This window comes from Bos taurus, chromosome 15, assembly GCF_002263795.3.
Source record: "Bos taurus isolate L1 Dominette 01449 registration number 42190680 breed Hereford chromosome 15, ARS-UCD2.0, whole genome shotgun sequence".
In the NCBI taxonomy this organism is placed as follows: Eukaryota; Metazoa; Chordata; class Mammalia; order Artiodactyla; family Bovidae; genus Bos; species Bos taurus.
The window spans coordinates 70,967,593-70,988,143 of NC_037342.1; the positions used below are offsets into that span (position 1 = coordinate 70,967,593).

The 20,551-nt window shown below is 39.2% G+C and overlaps 1 protein-coding gene across 2 annotated transcripts in view; it reads right to left on the bottom strand.

Annotated features, from left to right (window-relative positions):
- LRRC4C (leucine rich repeat containing 4C) overlaps positions 1-20,551 on the bottom strand; it is a 1,420,098-nt gene that overhangs the window by 569,671 nt on the left and 829,876 nt on the right. For both annotated transcript variants that reach the window (XM_059875163.1, XM_059875162.1), the window contains exon 4: positions 176-312. The gene's annotated coding sequence lies outside the window, so the exon portion shown is untranslated. The remainder of the gene's footprint in view (positions 1-175; positions 313-20,551) is intronic.

Below are 20,551 nucleotides of genomic sequence, written 5' to 3' on the forward strand. Positions count from 1 at the left end.
GATGAAATGGCCAGACATTTAGCCATATGTTGGCATCCACATGTGTACATTTGGGAGGCAAGAGAAGCTGTCAGCTGACGAAGGAACATTACAATCATCTGAAATGTAATTAACAATCCCACAGTCAATGAATCTTTGGAAGTTTCTAACAGATTAAATTACACCTCTCACTTACCTGTAGCAAATTGTCCATGGACCAGTTTCCGTATCTGTGAAACTTGAATCTAGTCAATTTACGGAGACTTCAAAGGGGTTTCAGGACGTTTCCATATTGCTAATCTACATAGCTTATCTCTGCTTTTCCAGTAACTCCTACATAAAAAAGAATAAAAGGATATAGTTAGGAATATATAATGCTCAGGAAATGCAGGTTAATCAATTAGATTATAGCACCCAGGCATGTGTGCTCAGTCAAGTCCTACTCTTTTCTGGACTCTATGGGCTGCAGCCCACCACGCTCCTCTCTCCATGGGATTTTTCAGACAAGAATACTGAAGTGGGTTGCCATTTCCTTCTCCAGGGCATTTTCCTGACCCAGGAATAGAACCTGTTTTCCTGTATCTCCTGCATTTCACGTAGAATCTTTACCACTGGGCCAGTGGGGAAGCTATACTTGAACATTTTTATTATTTGTTTAATAGAAAAGGATAGGAAGAAAACATTTCTCTTTTAAAAACAATATTTCATGTTAATATGGCTTTGTATCTACAGTTAGCACCTAGCAAAACACCAGGTGAGTGACGAAAGGTTAATAAAAGTTTATTGACTATACAGTTAATATAATAGATTTCATTAAAACTGTCTTGTTCCTGCATGTCTTGAGAAAGTGAAAGGGAATTTAACTTTGAGACGCTCCTATGGGCCTAGGGATTTGCTAGTTGAATATATATATACAGATACATACACATATATGTGTACATACGTGGAGAAGGAGATGGCAACCCACTCCAGTATTCTTGCCTGGAGAATTCCATGGACAGAGAAGCCTGGCAGGCTACAGTCCACGGGGTCTCAAAGAATCGGATATGACTAAGGAACTGACGTATATATATATATAAATATACATACATATATATATATATATATATATATACACACACACACATACACACATATAATCTTATTCCTGGAGAAGGAAATTGAACCCATTCCAGTATTCTTGCCTGGAGAATCTCATGGATAGAGGAGCCTGGTGGGCTGCAGTTTGTGGGGTCACAAGAGATGAACACAACTTAGTGACAAAACCACATAATCTTATTCCGTTAGTACAACCACCTTTCTAAGCATTTACTACCTATAGCTCTCTTTGGCAAGTTTTTATTAGCCTCATTCTTCAGATCATAAGTGAACAACTTACATGTCAGGGAGGTCAGTTTTTAAAACCAGATAAGCTGAAGAACAGTATGAAAAGGCAAAATGATAGGATACTGAAAGGGGAACTCACCAGGTCGGTAGGTGCCCAATATGCTACTGGAGATCAGTGGAGAAATAACTCCAGAAAGAATCAAGAGGTGGAGCCAAAGCAAAAACAATACCCAGTTGTGGATGTGACTGGTGACAGAAGCAAGGTCTGATGCTGTAAAGAGCAATATTGCATAGGAACCTGGAATGTCAGGTCCATGAATTAAGGCAAATTGGAAGTGGTCAAACAGGAGATGGCAAGAGTGAACGTCAACATTCTAGGAATCAGCAAACTAAAATGGACTGGAATGGGTGAATTTAACTCAGATGACCATTGTATCTACTACTCTGGGCAGGAATCCCTTTGAAATGGAGTAGCCATCATGGTCAACAAAAGAGTCCAAAATGCAGTACTTGGATGCAATCTCAAAAATGACAGAATGATCTCTGTTCGTTTCCAAGGCAAACCATTCAATATCACAGTAATCCAAGTCTATGCCCTAACCAGTAATGCTGAAGAAGCTGAAGTTGAACAGTTCTATGAAGACCTACAAGACCTTCTAGAACTAACACCCAAAAAAGATGTCCTTTTCATTATAGGTGACTGGAATGCAAAAGTAGGAAGTCAAGAAACACCTGGAGTAACAGGCAAATTTGGCCTTGGGGTACAGAATGAAGCAGGGCAAAGGCTAATAGAGTTCTGCTAAGAGAATGCACTGGTCATAGCAAACACCATCTTCCAACAACACAAGAGAAAACCCTATACATCGACATCACCAGATGGTCAACACTGAAATCAGACTGATTATATTCTTTGCAGCCAAAGATGGAGAAGCTCTAAACAGTCAGCACAAACAAGACCAGGAGCTAACTGTGGCTCAGGTCATGAACACATTGCCAAATTCAGACTTAAATTGAAGAAAGTAGGGAAAACCATTAGACCATTCAGGTATGACCTAAATCAAATCCCTTATGATTATACAGTGGAAGTGAGAAATAGATTTAAGGGACTAGATATGATAGACAGAGTGCCTGATGAACTATGTACGGAGGTTCATGACATTGTACAGGAGACAGGGATCCAGACCATCCCCATGGAAAAGAAATGCAAAAAAGCAAAATAGCTGTCTGAGGAGGCCTTACAATTAGCTGTGAAAAGAAGAGAAGTAAAAAGCAAAGGAGGAAAGGAAAGATATAAGCATCTGAATGCAGAGTTCCAAAGAATAGCAAGGAGAGATAAGAAAGCCTTCCTCAGTGATCAGTGCAAAGAAATAGAGGAAAACAACAGAATGGGAAAGACTAGAGATCTCTTCAAGAAAATTAGAGATACCAAGGGAACCAAGAGATACCAAAGATGGGCTCGATAAAGGACAGAAATGGCATGGACCTAACAGAAGCAGAAGATATTAAGAAGAGATGGCAAGAATACACAGAAGAACTGTACAAAAAAGATCTTCACAACCCAGAAAATCACGATGGTATGATCACTGACCTAGAGCCGGACATCCTGGAATGTGAAGTCAAGTGGGCCTTAGAAAGCATCACTACAAACAAAGCTAGTGGAGGTGATGGAATTCCAGTTGAGTTATTTCAAATCCTGAAAGATGATGCTGTGAAAGTGCTGCACTCAATATGCCAGCAAATGTGGAAAACTCAGCAGTGGCCACAGGACTGGAAAAGGTCAGTTTTCAATCCAATCCCAAAGAAAAGCAATGCCAAAGAATGCTCAAACTACCACACAATTGCACTCATCTCATATGCTAGTAAAATAATGCTCAAAATTCTCCAAGCCAGGCTTCATCAGTACATGAACTGTGAACTTCCAGATGTTCAAGCTGGTTTTGGAAAAGGCAGAAGAACCAGAGACCAAACTGCCAACATCCACTGGTTCATTGAAAAAGCAAGAGAGTTCCAGAAAAACATCTATTTTGCTTTATTGACTATGCCAAAGCCTTTGACTGTGTGGATCACAATAAACTGTGGCAAATTCTGAAAGAGATGGGAATACCAGAGCACCTGACCTGCCTCTTGAGAAACCTATATGCAGGTCAGGAAGCAACAGTTAGAACTGGACATGGACCAAAGACTGGTTCCAAATAGGAAAAGGGGTACATCAAGACTGTATATTGTCACCCTGCTTATTTAACTTCTATGCAGAGTACATCATGAGAAACACTGGACTGGAAGAAACACAAGCTGGAATCAAGATTGACAGGAGAAATATCAATAACCTCAGATATGCAGATGATACCACCCTTATGGCAGAAAGTGAAGAGGAACTAAAAAGCCTCTTGATGAAAGTGAAAGAGGAGAGTGGAAACGTTGGCTTAAAGCTCAACATTCAGAAATCAAAGATCATGGCATCCGGTCCCATCACTTCATGGGAAATAGATGGGGAAACAGTGGAAACAGTGTCAGACTTTATTTTCCTGGGCTCCAAAATCACTGCAGATGGTGACTGCAGCCATGAAATTAAAAGACTGTTACTCCTTGGAAGGAAAGTTATGACCAATCTAGAAAGCATATTGGAAAGCAGAGATATTACTTGGCCAACAAAGGTCCATCTAGTCAAGGCTATGTTTTTTCCAGTGGTCATGTATGGATGTGAGAGTTGGACTGTGAAGAAAGCTGAGCACCAAAGAATTGATGCTTTTGAACTGTGGTGTTGGAGAAGACTCTTGGGAGTCCCTTGGACTGCGAGGAGATCCAACCAGTCCATCCTTAAGGAGATCCGTCTTGGGTCTTCATTGGAGGGACTAATGCTGAAGCTGAAACTCCAATACTTTGGTCACCTCATGTGAAGTTTTGACTCATTGGAAGAGACTATGATGCTGGGAGGGATTGGGGGCAGGAGGAGAAGGGGACGACAGAGGATGAGATGGCTGGATGGCATCACCGACACGATGGACATGAGTTTGAGTGAACTCTGAGAGTTGGTGATGGACAGGGAGCCCTGGCGTGCTGTGATTCGTGGGGTCACAAAGAGTTGGATACAACTGAGCAACTGAACTGAACTGAAGCTGAATGAGTAGGACACAACTTAGTGACTGAGCATGCATGCATGCACGAAAGCTGAATCCATTAATCTTTTCTTATTCCAGTCTGGGAGAGGAACATAGAATATTGTTTTAATAATATTGAAATATTTTTTACACTGAATTTATCTTAAGACATGGCTTTCCTGATAGCTCAATTGGTAAAGAATCTGGCTGAAGTGTGGGAGACTTGGGTTAGGTCCCTGGGTTGGGAAGATCCCCTGGAGAAGGGAAAGGCTACTCACTCCAGTATTCTGGCCTAGAGAATTCCATGCTCTATGTTCCATGGGATCGCAAAAAGCAGGACACGACTGAGCAATCAGAACACATACATCTTAAGACAAAGAAAAATAGTGGCTTGGATATTGAACTATGGTGACTTCCAAGGAAAAATTGATACTAAATTCCATGTCATTGTATATCATAATAATGGTTATTTTCCCTAACCATATGATTTTTATTTCTCTCATCACAATTGTTCTGGCCTGAAAGTTCAAATGTCCATTTTGGATTCATGGGGCTCTTGTAACTAAATTCAACATAATCATTTCATGCACATCAAAACCATATAACTTCTTAAACTCTCTCTTATATTAACTGGTTTATAGTAAGAAACCATCAGCCATAGTGATCCCATTTTCCCAATCTAAAAGGAGTATTATGACAGCAACAAAGAGCCCTATGAACACCTTCCTGTTCTAGGAAATAGTCACAGAAAATCCTCTGCTCTCAGTATTGAGCAATCCTTACTTTTGTGAACCCCAAACTTCTTGTCTTTGCTCTTCAGTTAACCAAGAACTGTCAAATATACTAATTAGAACGTCTCCCAAATTTCCAAAAATCCTATCTTAATAGAATGCTTGCCAGTTAGATAGAGTCTCAGTATTTTCTCCTTTTACCCCATAAAACTGACTCCCCTGTTCAACACTTTGAACTGTGGCTTGGACAGAAGTGACAGCACGAGAGTCTTCCTTCCACAAATATATGAATAAACAGCCATTGCTAAGTTTGACTCAAACTTGGATTTTCTACTGTCATTCTGGATTATTGTAAGAATTCCCATTAGGATAATACTGTATTTAATGCTAGAAATAAATGTCTAAATTTATTAAGCAATTTTCAGATTCTTCTTAGCATATGTTAAAGAAACATAGTAGAACTAGTATTAAAAAAGAGGAAAAGGGCCATGAATTACATGAGGGGACAAATACCAAACCTAAGAATATTTTTTTTTCAAACCTAAGAATATTAATAGATTAAATTTTTGTTGCAGTTCTTATTCAATTTATTGAGTATTTATAAAAGAGACTATTTCACTGTTGCATATTTTAAAAGTAACCATTTATTGAAAATTTGCTATGTGCTAGGCACCAATTACATAATTTACATGATTATCTAATTGATTTACATGTGGAAATGTTAATGCTTCAGTGGAAATCTATATACATTTTCTACAGCACATTTTTCTGCTCATGTGATTTTGTGGAAGAATTCAACAGAATTCACAACTCTGCAAAATATAAATAGCTGTTAGCAATACAGAATAATTCTTCTCTGTAGTCAAATGTTATCATGTCTAGTAGATGTTCAACTGACTTCCCTCTTCACTGTGCAAGAAGACAGTTTTGCCTCCTTAGCACATTAATTTCAATATTCTTAATCCGTAAATGTATCTTTAGTTTGGATTTTTCTCTTAACTGGTTGTAACTTTCCTGGTTCTCTCACTGATTAATGAGTTATATAAAATCTTTTACACTTGAAAATTTCATATCTATATGATAGTCATGAATTTACCTTGTATTAAATGATCTTTTATCATTTTTTAATAACAATTCTGTGGGGGATAGATATTGTTAAGCACATTTTACAGCCAAGATGAGCCCCAGCCAGATTCCATGACTTACCTGAGAGCCACAAATTTTCCTTGGCCATTCCTGACTGTTAGGCACACTGCTGCATACTGGGTGTGCAAAGCTGAACAAGGCTGTTTCTATCTTCATGGTCAGAGAGGCCAGAATAAATCTGTATTGAGAGTAGCTTATGTGCAAGGTGCTTCCATAGATATCCAGGAACCAGAAACATTTGATAAAACCTCACTATCCAAAACTCACTACTTGATAAATGAAATACTGAACTTGAATAGACTCAAACAGTGTTACACCATTAACTAACTGAACTCATTCTATGAACTCTTAATAACTGAATTGAGGGATCAGGTGGATTTGTACAGGGAAAGATACTAAATTGCTAACTTTTAATCCTCAAAGTCACCTTGTGATGTACGCATTCTTCCCATTTTTACAGATAAGAAAAATGAGGCTCAGAGAAAATGATGTTAAAAAAAAATCACAGCATGTTAGAATAGAAAGAAATAGCAAGATCACAGTACAATGGCCTTATTTTATAGCTGGAAAAGCCAAGCTCAGGGAAACAGAGGGCTTCTATCAAATCTCTCACGCAGCAAGGGGCTGGGTCTGGCTCAATATCCACCCATTGCTTCTGCACTATCTGGCTCTAGTAACTAGGAGAATGAGCCACGTAGCCATTAAAATCAGGGAGAAAGGAAAGGTGAAATTTAACACCTGCTGAACAATGCAAAGAAATAGAGGAAAACAATAGAATGGGAAAGACTAAAGATCTCTTCAAGAAAATTAGAGATAACAGGGGAACATTTGATGCAAAGATGGGCACAATAAAGGACAGAAATGCTAGGGACCTTAGAGAAGCAGAAGATATTAAGAAGAGGTGGCTAGAATACAAAGAAGAATTATACAAAAAAGATCTTCATGACCCAGATAATCATGATGGTGTGATAACTAAATAGAGCCAGATATCCTGGAAGGTGAAATCAAGTGGGCCTTAGGAAGCATCACTATAAACAAAAATTAGTGGAGGTGATAGAATTCCAACTGAGCTATTTCAAATCCTAAAAGATGATGTGGTGAAAGTGCTGCACTCAATATGCCAGAAAATGTGGAAAACTCAGCACTGGCTATAGAACAGAAAACCTTTTCTCATTCCAATCCCAAAGAAGAGCAAGGCTACAGAATGTTCAAAGTACTGTACAATAGCACTCGTTTCACATAGTAGCAAAGAAATACACAAAATTCTCCAAGCTAGGCTTCAACAGTACCTGAAACAAAAACTCCCAGAAATCAGGCTGGATTTAGGAAAGGCAGAGGAACCAGAGATAGAACTGCCAACATCGGTTGGATCATAGAAAAAGCAAGAGAATTCCAGAAAAACATCTACTTCTGCTTCATTGAGTATGATAAAGCCTTTCTGCAGCAAACTGTGGAAAATTCTTCAAGAGATGGGAATATCAGACCACCTTACCTGCCTCCTGAGACACCTGTACGCAAGTTAAGAAGCAACAGAACTGGACATGGAACAACAGACTGGTTCCAAATCGGGAAAGGCAAGGCTGTATATTGTCACCCTGTTTATTTAACTTATATGCAGAGTACATCATGAGAAATGCTGGACTGAATGAAGCACAAGCTGGAATCAGATTTCTGGGAGAAATATCAATAATCTTAGGTATGCAGATGACACCATCCTTATGGCAGAAAGCAAATAGGAACTAAAGAGCTCTTGATGAAGGTGAAAGGAGAGTGAAAAGGCTTGCTTAAAGCTCAACACACGAAAAATGGAGATCATGGCATCTGGTCCCATCACTTCATGCCAAATAGATGGGGAAGCATTGGAAACAGTGACAGACTGTTTTCTTGGGCTCCAAAATCACTACAGATGGTGACTGCAGCCATGAAATTAAAAGACGCTTGCTCCTTGGAAGAAAAGCTATGATCAAACTAGACAGCATATTAAAAAGCAGAGACGTTACTTTGCCAACAAAGGTCCATTTAGTCAAAGCTATAGTTATCCAGAAGTCATGTATAGACATGAGAGTTTGGATGTGAGGGTTGAACCACAAAGAAGGCAGAGCACTGATGAATTGATGCTTTTGAACTGTGGTATTGGGGAAGGCTCTTGAGAGTCCCTTGGACTGGAAGGAGACCCAACCAGTTAACCTTAAAGGAAATCAACCCTGAATATTCATTGGAAGGACTGATGCAGAAGCTGAAGCTCCAATACTTTGGCCTGCTGATGTGAAGAGCTGACTCATTAGAAAAGATCCCGATGCAGGAAAAGATTGAAGGCAGGAGGACAAGGGGATGACAGAGAACGAGATGATTGGATGGCATCACCAACTCAATGGATATGAGTTTGAACGTGCTCTGGGAGATGGTGAAGACAAGGAAGCCTGGTGTGCTTCAGTCCATGGGGCCACAAAGGGTGGGACTCAACTGAACAACAATAAGACTACCAGGGAGTCTCAGCATCTCTTTTCCACCTTACTGCCTCATAATTTATCCAATTATTCTGAGGTTTTCTGTCTCAGTTCACTTCCCTTTCTATTGATACTTCAATCTTATCATTTTATATACTTATTGATCTTTAAAATTATTATTTTATATATTAGTTAATCTCCTATGTAAGAATCAGTTCAGTTCAGTCGCTCAGTTGTGTCCTACTCTTTGCGACCCCATGAATCGCAGCACGCCAGGCCTCCCTGTCCATCACCAACTCCCGGAGTTTACAGAAACTCATGTCCATTGAGTCGGTGATGCCATCCAGCCATCTTATCCTCCGTCCCCTTCTCCTCCTGCCCCCAATCCCTCCCAGCATCAGAGTCTTTTCCAATGAGTCAACTCTTCGCATGAGGTAGCCAAAGTATTGGAATTTCAGCTTTAGCATCAGTCCTTCCAATGAACACCCAGGACTGATCTCCTTTAGAATGGACCAGTTGCCAAGCACTAATTTCAATATTTCAAAAGAGACAGTGATAAATATCATCTACTATAAATAAGAGCTATCTAAAAGATCAAGTGTCTTTGTGGCTTGGTTTAAATCAACTCAGATGAAACCATGTTTTCTATTCTCAATCTGGAATGACAATAGAAATATACAGTGGATTGCTTAATAATAGCATGAAAAACACACTAAGTGCCATTACATCCATGAACTCTGTTCAGTAGAAAAAAATTCAAATTATGGGGTTCAAAAATGCTGGAGGAACCTTTGGTGGTGAAAGTTTTGGGAATCACGTGTCTACGTTCTACCGCTGCCCAGGAATTTTGAAGATCTCTGCAGACATCCACTGTCATGGACAACTTTGCTCTGAAGTTGTCTTTTGCTCACAAATCCAGGTACAATTTCCTACTTATATAGGAAATTGTTCCTGTCAGTACCAACAGGAGGACAGCATTGATTTCTTATCATCCCCATCTGCAGAGTGTGGCTGGAAATTTGGGCAGATCTCAGAACCTTCAGAATCTACTGTACATTAAACTACCTTGTATCTGCTTATAATACCACATTCTAGAAACTTTGGGGATCACATTTTCATGGCTGCTAAACAATAAAATCAAGCTAAATTCATAGTTTTCTTTCTTTCTTTTCCCTCTTTTTCCCACCTCATCCCTACCCTTCTTGTCTTCCTCTCCTCTCCCTTTCCTCTTTTCCCACTTTTCTCCTCTCCCTTTCTTGATTTTCTTATTCTCCACTGGGAAATATATTTTGATGAGGTCATAGTTATCTAATGAATAGGTTTATACTATATCACTTCTCAATAAGCAGAAGAGAGAAAGCCTACCAGTTATTAGCATCCCTTAAAAAGTGAGAGGACCGTATCACATGAGCTGTCATGGGTCACTGTTAGTTACGAAAAATGCAATACACTTGTCCTAGGATGATGAATTTTCTTTATTTTCAGCCATTCACAGCACACCTGTTAGTTGGTCTGATTTTGTTTCAGGTTTTCACACCCTCCAGAGACGTTCCCTTAGGAAATTTACAACCTTCAGTTCCTTTCCAAGGCATCACAATTCTAATAGAGCTGTGTTCTATGTAAACCTATGCTAATTTCCATCATTATGCAGATGTCCAAGTCTATTGCAGGTTTCCACCTAAAAGTGTTATTTCCCTCTAGAGTCAAAGGTACTTGGATGAGCTGTTGATCCCTTTGCTAAAGTACAATCCGTATATCATGAGGCCACCAAATTTGTTGAACTTCAGCCAGGAAAACAGGATCTCCCCTAGAGACCTTGGTGAATTGACCGATGTTGAATTGCAGCTTTTATTTAAAAGGAGTTGATGCAGAAACATTCTAAAGTAACTTAACTTTTTGATTAATCATAATCTCCCACCATTACGCATTTTAAATGTTTCAGCTTTTGTTTTCATTTAACAAGCTCTATTTAGCTGCCTCTGAGTGTCAGAGAAACAGTGTTTTTTAAAAAAAGGTATTTATGTGTGTGGTCCCATTTAATTCTCAAGACAATTTAAAAGTCTCTACATAGAATGCATAATTTCAAACATTAAGAAGCTAATGTTTAGTAAAGTTACAAGGTACAGGCAAGAGCACACAGTTACGTCTTTAACAAGGGTTAAAATACAGACTTTCCATCAGTCTCCATGTTCTTTTCCACTTACACCATAAATGTTTTCACTTTAAAAATGGTTAGTCTAATGCTAGCTCCAAGTTGGAATTCCGTCTTATAAATATCTCTAAGCATTTAAAGTGAATATGCTCTAAACGAAGATGCTTCAAAGAGAATAATGTTCCATCTAAAGGAAATAAGTGTTGGTCACTCAGTTGTATCTGACTTTTTGTGACCCCATGGACTGTAACCTACCAGCCTCCTCTGTCCAGGGAATTCTCCAGGCAAGAATATCTGAGTGGGTTGCCATACCATTTAGCCTTGTAACCAAATTATATCTATAATATTAATACAGTTGGATTAAGGGGAAGTTGCACAATGAAAACATTTTCAATGTTAAAGTCAGATTTTTATAATGGGAATAGGGTGCAAATTAATATTTGCTTAGATGCTCTCAATCACTGTCATCTTTCCATGTCTGAATCAAAGCTAGTTAGTTGCTCAGTCGTGTCTGACTCTTTTCGACTCCATGGACTGTAGTCTGCCAAGATCCTCCATCCATGGAATTCTCCAGGCAAGAAAACTGGAGTGGGTAGCCATTCCCTTTCTCCAGGGGATCTTCCTGACCCAGGAGTTGAACCCAGGTGTCCCGCATAACTGGCAGATTCTGAGCCACTAGACGGAAATGAAAATATCTGCTATATCAATAAACAAGAAATGTCACTGCCACCAGCAAGTTCTGGCCTCCAGTTGTGAATAAAGGCTCCCTAAACTGCAATCTAGAGGATGAAGCCATCCCCCATGGTGATTGCTGAAGAGCTGGGAGAATGCAAGCAGCAGCCATTGGCCACTCCTTAGGTGAACAAGGAAACGGGTTGGCCTGAGACAGTGTATGAAAGGAATGAATTCAGTGAGCCCAGAGGCTTGCATCTTCCCATGCATAGTATGCTAAATTCCTTAACTTTATACCTGATATTTGGTGTTCAGACAGACTGTTCTCTTTGTTGTAATTTGTATAAGACCTGACTTCCCCTAGCCTCCTTGGAGCGGTTATCTCCGAACTACTGAGAATCTTGGTCTCCAGTCTAAACATTTCCACTAAATGTTTCATGTTGTGACTATACTTCTTAGTTGACATTAGTATTTCTGGGGGGAAAAAAAAAAATATATATATATATATATATATGCCTCAAAATAAATGAATTTATCTGGTAGTTAACAGTAGGCCAGGAAAATATCCACACTTCTTTACATGTATGAGCTCACAGGGCTTCCCTAGTAGCTCAGTGGGTAAAGGATCCACCTGCAATTCAGGAGACCTGGGTTCGATCCAGGAATATGCCCTGGAGAAGGAAATGGCAACCCACTTCAGTATTCTTGCCTGGGAAATCCCATGGACAGAGGAGCCTGGTGGGCTACAGTCTCACAGGATCACAAGAGTAGGACACGACTTAGTAACTAAACCACTTCACATAAAAGGGAGGGCAACGTTTTGGAGTTCTAAGGTGGGCTGATGTGGCTTCAGACCTCTAATACAGAGTTTAGAACAATTACCGTCAAACCCTGTCCACCATCCTTCTTTGATATGTGAAATAAAAAGAGCGGAATTCACATGTGTGTTACTTTCTGCTGTACAATAAAGGGAACCAGCTATATGTATATGTACATATATACATATGTGTGGGTGGGCCTCCCACCCACCCCCCCATCCCATCCACTTAGGTCATTGCAGAGCAGTGAGCGGAGTGTCCTGCACTGTGCAGAAGGTTCCTGCTGTTGCCGTGAAACGAGGTGGAGGTGGGGAGAGGAATTTGTTCTAGTGAAAAGGGAAAAAAGAGGAATGGGTTGCAGTGAAAAGGAGAAAAAAAGAGGAATGAGTTTTTTTCTCTCCCTTTCCTGAAAACAAGATGAATATATAGTGAGCAGGCCTGAACATTCCTAGGTGTTTTTTTTTTTTTTCACTTTAACTGCTCCTAACTCAGTGTGTCTGTGACTAAGTTTGCTTTTCTGCCCCCTAACTCTGCAGGAGCTACATTTCACAGCTACTGTCCTTTGCTTACCCTTACGACACTTCCTTCCCCTTGTAGGTACATATCAGAAGGAAGGCTGCAGAGACACAGAGCTGCCAGACTCAATTACTGGCTTATTGACACCAGCCTATGGCTGTTTTTGAAACTATCCTAACACCTTTGTTCCTCATCACCAACCCCTTACTGGGAACCCTCGTGTTATGTAAGCCCCTAGACTCCCTAGCAACGGGGGCACAGTTCTTGAGGCTAGAGCCTTCTGTGTTCCCCTCGCCACAAGGTGAGAATTAAAGTCACCTGTCTATTTCCTCCAAACTCTGTCTCCATGATTTTTTATTTGGCTTCGGTGGGCAGAGAAAGCCACGATTTTGGTCAACAACACTACTAGCTATCCTTTCTACACATGGAAGTACACATATGTCAATTCCAGTCTCCCAGTTCACCCCTCCATGGCCACATATGTGTTCCCTATGTCTGCATCACTGTTCTGTCCTGCAACGGTTCATCTGTACCATTTTCTAGGTTCCATATATACATGTTAATACATGATATTTATTTTTCTCTTTTTGACTTACTCTGTATGATAGACTCTAAAGCATCTATACCCCAATTTAAAAAGTTGGAGTTGCATATCTGCCAGTTCCTAGCCATTTCCATACTGCCCTACCCCTAACTATGTTTTCTGATTTTCTGAAAATTTTTTTTTGCCTATTTCTTTTTGCCACTGAACAATCATGGAATTAAACTTTTTTTCCTCTTATTTAAAAAAAAAAAAACTGCATTTATTGTGGCATCATATGGTTAAATATTGGGACCCATCAATAGTAAGAATCTTCTCATCTCCTCTTTGTTCGGCTGGAGATCTGTCTTAGGGATTCTCTCTAACAAAGGCCCAATTCTCTGTGTCCAGCTGTGTATTTTGCCCCATGATGCTATCAACCCGCAGAGTAAAATACAGAGCAATTTTTAACGGAAGTGGAGATACAGCGATTCTCGCCTGATTCTTAGACTTCCAGAAGATGCTGACACTCTTCTCAGGTTTCAAGACCTGATGTAAATACATACTATTAATATAATCTTTTGCATATCTGACCATGCCCCTTTCAAAATTGACAGATGCTGTGTGCCCACTTACTGTAATTATTCCCAAAGTGTATATTTTTACCACTTAATTGTAAACACTGTTTATAATGGAAGCCAAAGAAGAGATACTGATGCTAAAGACAGAATCTTCGCAAATTATATCCCAAGAAATAATAAATTTAATAAAGAATCATGAGACCCAAAGTGCTAACGATCAGGAAGAGAGAATGTATCATTTTCTAACATTGCCTTATTGAATATAAATGAATGAAGGTTTCCTTTATTATATTTGTGTCATTGGGCACTCCAAATCGCAAATAGGACTTTTGACATAAACATACAGTCAAGAACTGAGTTATTATATTTATAATGACAATATCCTATCTGGTATCTTCAATCAAAAACATGATGACTAATCTCAATTCATACAACTCAATAACAAATGTGTTAATATATTGATTTCAAAAAAGAGACTGATGCCAGTGTATATCTTTCTTTCATTCATTCCTATATTCTATTTTTTAATGTTTTGAAACAAAATTTAAGTTTAAATATGCTTATGAACTCTAGTTAGCTGTTCAAGTCCCATCTGCCTAGGAAAACATCAAAATAAGATGTGCAGAGCATACAATCACCTTGCATCCAACAACTGTTTCAGCCAGGTTTTCAGGATAAGGTTGACTTCATGGAAAATCATGACTATTTTTTCATTCATTCATTCTTAGGGAAGCAAATACTTAACAATTATCTGACCTCATTATAAAGTTATAAGGTCTCAGTTCAAATCCAGTGGCAATCGCTTATGTCATTACCATTACATTGTTACTTTCTGAGTTGTTTCCTTATCTTCCAAAGGATATGTCCACTAAAAAATATAGTCACGACCTGAAAGTAGATAGTTATTTAATTCGGTGGGAATGTTTAGGACTATAAGCCCGGGAGACAGTAACTCAGTAACTCTGTGAAAACTGCTCCAAGGAGGCAGGAGGGGAAGTTAGGCTACATACAGTTTTGCAACAAAGGGAGCAGACAGTCTGAAGCTCAAAAGTAGGCATCAAGTTAAGGAATTTAGCATTCTATGTATGGGAAGATGGAAGCCTCTGGGCTCACTGAATTCATTCCTTAATATGCACCTCTGCTATCTGGCACTAATCCTGTTTCCTTGTTCCCCTTGCTTCTTGCATTCCCCCAGTTCCTCAGCAATTACCTTGGGAGGTGGTAGCATCCACTGGATCACAGTTTTCAGTTCAGTTCAGTCACTCAATTGTGTCGGACTCTGCGACCGCATGGACTGCAGCACGCCAGGCATCCCTGTCCATCAGCAAATCCTGGAGCTTGCTCAAACTTATGTCCATTGAATCAGTGATGCCATCCAACCATCTCATTCTCTGTCATCCCCTTCTCCTCCCACCTTCAATCATTCCCAGAATCGGGGTCTTTTCCATGGAGTCAGTTCTTCACATCAGGTGGCCAAAGGATTGGTGTTTCAGCTTCAGTATCAGTCCTTCCAGTGAATATTCAGGACTGATTTCCTTTAGGGTTGACTGGTTTGATCTCCTTGCAGTCCAAGGGACTCTCAAGAGTCTTCTCCAACACCACAGTTCAAAAGTTGGATCACAGATCAAAAGTTGGATCACAATTTTAGGAGCTCTCATTCACATTTAGAGACCAGAAATTGCTGATGGTGGTGACATTAATTGTTTATTGATATGGCAGGAGATATTTTCATTTCACAGATATAATAATGATATTTTCCTAAACATCTTATTTAAAATTAAATTAGATAACCTATGGAAAACAAAAAGCATGACTTTTGGTATGAGATAGCTCTGATACTTCTCTACATATCTGAATAGAAACTGACAAGTCTCTAACAGAAAGGGAACTACAAAGCCTGGAGTTATACAACTGTAAGGTATACCAGTCCTAAATTTGAATGTATCGAATAACAATAACGGGCTTCCCTGGTACCTCAGATGGTAAAGCATCTACCTACAATGCAGGAGACCTGGGTTCAATCCCTGGAGATCCCCTGGAGAAGGAAATAGAAACCCACTTCAGTATTCTTGCCTGGAGAATTCCATGGACCAAGGAGCCTGGTAGGCTACAGTCCATGGGGTTGCAAAGAGTCAGACACGACTGAGAGACTTCACTCAATAACAATGACACAGTCCCAAAACATACAAAGCTAAAGATGACAGAACTAAAAGAGAAATAGGCAATCTCATAATCATGGCTTCCCTGGTGGCTCAGATAGTAAAGAATCCACCTGCAATTCAGGTAAATAGGTTCTATCCCTGGGTCAGGAAGATTCCCTGGAGAAGGGAATGTCAACCCACTCCAGTATCCTTGCCTGGAGAATTCCATGGACTGAGGAGCCTGGTGGGCCCATCGTCCATGGATCCACAGAGTCTCAATGAGTCAGACAAGACTGAGCGACTAAAGCAACTAACCTTAGCACAATCATAGCAGAAGACTTTAACATACCTCACTAAATCACTTAAGCAACATATCATGACAATAAAACAAATGAAGAAACATAGGAATAGTAACTATACAAGAGCCATAAGGATTCTCAGCAAAAGCAAAACTACTTCCAATCCTGTTGATTTTGTCTGATCAAAATGTCAAGTTTATAAAAGACTTGAACCCAAAGAATGAACTTAACCTAATTGACATATATAGAACATTGATCAACTTAATTATTTATCTAAAATATGAAAAATATACTTTATATTATAAAATATTTGGAAATGAATGACAGTGAGTACAGTATACTTTTCATATTTAATGGATGCAATGATAAAATATATTTAGGAGATTAGGGTATAAGTGAATGAATGTAGACTCCTGAAACCTCCCCATTTTTATTCTTGGAAAAAACTAAATTTGTTGATTTCTGCAAAGTTTCTATGGGTCTTCCTCAATGGCTCAGTGGGTAAAAAATCGACCTGCAATTCAGAAGATGCAAGAGAGGCAGTTCAATCCCTGGGTTGGAAAGATCCCCTGGAGGAGGAAATGGCAACTCACTTCAGTATTTTTGCTTGGAGAATTACACGGACAGAGGAGCCCAGTGGGCTACAGTCCATAAGGTCACAAAGAGTCAGATAGGACCAAGCGACTAAGCACATACACACACATATGCAAAGTTTCTATAAAGTAAAGAAGCCATGGGCTGAAAAGAACCCAGAGATCTGGGATCACTGTCTTTTATGTTATTGAGAGTGAGAGTTAGAGACACTAAAGAAAAATCTGCTACCCACAGGTAGAGAATTTTTCAGATTGTGTTAGGTACATTTTCAGTGCAAGTTAGCTATGATTCTTTGTGAGAGTCTCAATAGCTCTCCAAATCCAGACAAGGATAGTTTGAGAAAACTGAAATAAGCCAGACACAGAATGACAAATACTGTGTGATCTCACTTATACATGGAGTCTAAAATAGGAAAACTCATGGAAACACAGGATAAAATGGTGGCTGCTAAGGGCCTAGGGGTGGGGAAAATGAGGAGATGTTGGGCAAAGGGTACACATTTCAAAACACAGGATGAATAAATCCTGGAGATCTAAGGTACAGCATGATGCCTATAGTTAAAAACATTGTATTGTATTCTTGAAATGTGCTAAGAAAGCAGATTCTAAGTGTTCTCATGACAAAAAGAGAGAGAGAAGGAAGGAAGGAAGAAAAGAAAAGAAAAGATGGATGCTATTTAGTTCATTATAATGATCATTTCATAATATGCATGTACATCAAAATATCAAGTTGTACATCTTAAAATAAAATGTATACAACTTTTATTTGTCAATTTTATTTCAATTAAAAAAAAAAACTACATGCTGTGGGGAACTGAGAAGAAAACAGAAAATATAAGGAAATAGAAACTTATTTAAACCACTTCTGAGATTGCAAATTTTTAAAAGTCTTTAAAGAGCAAGTTAGCAATATAAAGAACTTGAAGATGCTCATTTTCCATAATAGTTCTGTTACTAGGTGTATAGCCTAATAACAGCCTTCCCTGGGTGGCTCAAAGGGTGAAGAATCTGCTTGCAGTGGAGGAGACCTGAGTTCAGTCCATGAGTCAGGAAGATCCCCTGGTGAAGGGAATGGTGACCCAATCCAGTATTCTTGCCTGGAGAATTCCATGGACAGAAGAGCCTGGTGGGCTATGGTCCTTTGATGTGTGTGCTATGCTTAGTCACTCAGTTGTGTTCAACTCTTTGCAACCACATAGACTGCAGCCCACCAGGCTCCTCTGTCTATGGGGATTCTCCAGGCAAGAATACTGGAGTGGGTTGCTATGCCCTCCTCCAGGGGATCTTATCAACCCAGGTATCGAATCCAGCCCTCCCACATTGCAGGCAGATTCTTTACCATCTGGGCCACTAGGGAAGCCCATGGGCTACGGTCCACGGATCACAAAGAGTCAGATATAACTGAGCAGCTAACACACTAGCCTATGCCATCATTTTTCAAATTGTTGATTACAACTCATCAAGAGATTGCCAATTCAATTTAGTAGATCTCTGTGTGTGTACATGCCTGGTAAGTTGCTTCAGTCATGTCCTACTCTTTGTGACCCCATGGACTGTTAGCCCACCAGGCTCCTCTGTCCATGGGATTCTCCAGGTAAGAATACTGCAGTGGGTTGTCATGCTCTCCTCCAGGGGATCTTCCCAACTCAGGAATCGGACCCGCATCTCCTACAGCTTATGTATTCTTTACCACTGAGCCACTGGGGAAGTCTTAGTGGGTCCCTATCCACTTTAATTTACCCACAACATAATAGAAGACAAAACAACAGCACAAATTTTATTCATATTTTCATATGTATGTGTGTGTACATGTGTATGAGAATGTAGAAAAGGTAAAGGTAAGAATCTTTCCATATGTAGGTATGCATGCATATAGGCAGGTCCTGAGTCACAAAATAAAATGCATTTGTTTATGTGGGATTATAGTACAGAAAGTTGAAATACAATTTTCCTGGAGAAACACTCCCATGTAGGCACATGGATATGACATGTAAATGTTTACAGAGATGCTTACTGAATCATTTGCTATAGTCATGGGTAATGGTAAATAATTAGATGTCCTTAAATTAAAGATTGGTAGAGAATTATTATTAGACTTGACCACATGCTACCAGTTAATAATCCAAATAAATGCACTAGTTTCTTATGAACCACATTATAATACTGAACACAAACAGCAAGTTGAAAAAGTATGTGTATAAAATTTATGAAATGAAACATAAGATAAATAATATCACATAACTTTATAGATAGATGTACAGGGTGTGCATCTATAAAAAAAATTGTATACATGGTGAGAATACAAAGGGCTTCCCAAGTGGCTCAGTGGTAAAAAAAATTTGCCTGCAATGCAGGACACACGGGAGATGTGAGTTTGACCCCCAGGTCTAGAAGACCGCCTGGAGGAGAAAATGGCAACCCCGTCCAGTATGCTTGCCTGGGAAATCCCATGGACAGAGAAGCCTGGTGGGTCAATGGGGTCACGATGAGTTGGACAGAATTGAGAGACTGAGCACACACCCACACATGCAGGATACAAAATGGATACAAAAGTGCTCCAGGTAGTAGTCACGTCTAGCTTGGTTATCTTTATCCAGTAAGGACAGCGGGTCATGGTTGGGATAATTAGGAATCAGCTATAATACAAAATTATATTTCTTTCCAAAAAGGAATATAAGGAATATAAGGCAATATTATATTGGCATACCTGAGTGTTTGCAATGTCTCACAAATAATTTTTTAAATGAAATTAGATGAACTAGGTTTAGAAACTGTTACTGGAGCAAGAGGAGAATTATAACTAGTTATAATTATGACATCTGTATTTAAATACACTAATAATGCAATAGAGAAACTGATACATCCCCAAGAACATCCAACATATGCCCATGTTATGATTGTTGTGTCAAGATGGAATAACTTTTAATTTAACAGAAAAAAAGACAGTGGAAAGAACTTCCCAACTGCAGAATTAGGAGACTTGAGAGATTTAAAGGCAGATGGAAATTGACTAAATTTCAGACTTACATGTGTTATCTTAGCCAGGGGTCAGTTAAAATAACCAGCTTCTTCCTGAAGTGCCTCCACATATCTGTGAAATGTTAACTCCAAAAATATTTAAGTAGCTATAAAAATGCTAAAAATGGGAAAACACCTTCAACTCACATTGTCATCCATGGTTTTGCCAAATACTTAATTTTCCTTTAGGCTGAAATGTTTACCAGATGAATGATTCCAATCACAAATGCAGACTATTTAGAATGTGGTTGCACTCTCCACAAAAATCCAACTTAACAGAAAGTAGTATTTTTCAAACCACTGCCATATGTTAGGGCCAAAGGCTGTTTGTAAATTAACTGTTTCGTATTTTTACAGAAGCACTTTACCTACATGTAAAAGGAAAATGAGCAAACTCATAAATTAGTGCTTTCATGTTCCACAAAGAGCTCAATGCAAAATACACATTTATTATATCAGCAGAGAGATTTTGTCTTTACTTTTGTTTGCTATTAAAAGACCACCCACACTTATA